Raw genomic sequence first — 3,174 nt, 5'->3', positions numbered from 1 at the left:
AGCAAGTAAAATCAATATAATTTCGAAAATATAGTTGAACAAGTATTCCTCTTCTTTAAAAGAGAAGCAATACAATACGAGCATATTTAATGGTATGGTATTATATTTAATCCTTTTATTAAAAGTATTATTAAAATTCTTTTAACACCATTCCAAAATACTTACTCTGTAATATTTTTATATCTATTTATAATGTCGATTATCCAATCCCATTCTTCTTGTGATTTATTAAAAAAGCAATTCTTTTCCATATATATTAAATTTCTTTCGAATGGACACTGTATAATGAATCTTAAAAAAACAATTAAAAGAATACAATTTAAAAACTAAAAAAAATTATAAAAAAATTGATCATAGGTGTGATAACTTAAGACGTACATTAAAACGCGAAATTGATAACACGCAAATAGAACACAAAGTAAATACCCCGAAAAACTCAATGCACCTATTGTTATTATAATAAGAACTGCAATTATTTGGTAAATAAGCAAACCAAAATATTGCGCTCCTGCATTGCTTACATTATTTACGGGTAATATTAATGATAATTTATTATCGTTCAATATTCCCAAAAAATAAAGACATACTTTTACTACGCATGGAATTATCATCAAAATACCATAACTATTAAAAACACCTGAAAGATGGTAAATGCATGTAAAATTGAATTTTCACATCTAACAAAAATATTATACTATTATCTACCTAAGAAACCGTAGACACATATTTTACTTTGTTTTACAGTTTCTTCTAACATAGATAATTCTTTTTCATTAACAACCTGTTCATAATAGGATTTCATATGAGTAAAAAGTAGCTTCATCTGAAAATAAAAGACATTTTATTTACTATAATTAGATAAATATGTTACGTGCCAATGTAAAATAATATTATCAATAAAAATTTACGAACTGTTACAAAATTAAAGTAGGTCGTACAAAAAACTACAATAAAGACTACAGTTCCCACCGCTTTTTGAAGCACTGCGACCGCTGATTGCAGTGTTACTTCTGATGTAAAAAGTTGATAAACCTAGTAATGATTGAAAAGAAACTTTTTTGAGTTAAATGCAATGGATTATTTCTCAAATTTTTAAATATATATAACATATGTTTATTATATATTACAATAGACTTGTATTTACCGAAAAGATTTCTTTTAATTCAAAGCAATACAAATGGAAACTATCTTATTAAATATATTAATTCATTTGTCATTAAGGAAAGTACACATACTTGATGTACCACTCCAGGAAACACGTAGAATGTTACTACACAAAGTAAAAACAATTGATCTTTTTGTGAATGACCTGGACGGAGACCCAATATTGATTGAACAAACTTATTCGAAAAGAAAAAATGTTCGTTGAATATTCGACTACCAGAAGCCATTGCGAACTAACTCAGTATTTTCAAAGCGAAATATTAAATATACATTTAATTTCCTTTACTATCCCATCTCGGAAATTCTAATTCCTTGTAATTAAAGATATAAGAACGGAATAGAAAACGATAACATGAAAATAGGAGAATAAAACATTTATGATATAATCTATACAAAAAATAGGATAAAAATGTTTTAACCCTTTATATTGTATAGTACCCTATAACTTCCGATACCATTAACTTATCATTATGTACTTGAGCAGGTGTCTGTTCCCAGCAATTATACAAGGGGAATTTTATTTTCTACTTTATACATACAGACATGCGCAAAAGGTTCTATCGATTGCAACCTAAGTCAGTTGCTTTTTGACCACAGTGTAGAACAATTTACAATTAGGCAGTCAACGAATTCGTTCGTTTCATTTTATCGGTTAATTTAATTTTTCTAATGTTGAATTACAATTTAAACAAAAATCGTGTCGATATATAATATTAATACATTTTTTAAATAAAATGAAGTAGTTCTATTGTAATCGTAATTTTTTAACATTGCGTTTTTCTTTTTTCTGTTTAGATCATGTTCGAAGCTGCCAGTGCTTTTTAATTACTAAAAGGATAAAAATAATTGGATTACTTTCAAGGACAATATTCTTAACGAAATTACATATTTATTCTACGTTTATGAATAATCTACCGTGTTGAACCACACAAGAGTATAAAAAATATTTTTCAAAATATTATTCGTCGTGAGGGAAATAATGTTGTCGTAACTCGTTCTTCGAGATATTATTCATTTAAATAAATTTTGTTTCTTATACAAATCAATTGTGATCTTCGATAAATTTCGGACCCACCATATTGAATTTCTCTTCTAACACACACTTATTATACATTATTAATTAACTAACCATACATTTTAATTTCCTATTTTTATTTTTTTCAATTCGTACCTTTTATTTACAACACAAACACGACCGACAAGAATTAACGTAAGTATGAACGAAATTTAAATAAAAACAAGAAAATTATTAAATCATTTAAATTCTGTAATTTAATATATTAATATACTTTTCTTTTTTATTTTCTTTTTTCAACTAAATCCTTAATATTTTGCCACGATCTATAATTTATATCATAAAATTATCTCTCAACACTTGTAATTATACTAATTTGTAATTTAAAAAAATAATTTTTGTTTCTCTCTCTCTCTTCCTCCCTCTCTTCTCTTATCAAATAACAATTATTTTTACAAATAATGACATATATTGTAAAAAACTTTGTAAGTTGTGCAATAAAAACCTGATTATATATACAAATAATGACATCATAACAATACTTTATCTAATAATCATGATTGAAATAATCTAAAAAATAAACCAACAAAAAGAAAGATCTTTGATGAATAATTGTTCTTGTCTTCGATAATTAATTTTAACGTCTACGATAGTAAAAAATTCATCAAATGCTTCATTATATATATAATTACAATTATCCAATCAAAATATAATAAAGTTTTTGTTTGTCAGAAAATTTGCAAAACAATTTAAACGATTCAATGATGGACGGGGTTCTCGTTTTCACATATTCTCTCTTTCTAAATGCAACAAAAAACAATTAATCCATAAAATCCGAATGATTAATTATAATTTAAATCATTTTTAACATAACAAATATACACATAAGATATAAAAAATATACAAATTTGAGATAAATATTTTTAATTCTTTTTTTATTTTTTCTCTTTCTTTCTTTTTTTTTTTAACGATTATTTCAATTTTTTACGATAAAA

This window comes from Polistes canadensis, unplaced genomic scaffold (genome assembly GCF_001313835.1).
Source record: "Polistes canadensis isolate GaletaPanama2010 unplaced genomic scaffold, ASM131383v1 scaffold_419, whole genome shotgun sequence".
NCBI lineage: Eukaryota > Metazoa > Arthropoda > Insecta > Hymenoptera > Vespidae > Polistes > Polistes canadensis.
Note: the sequence above shows the minus strand (reverse complement) of the source record.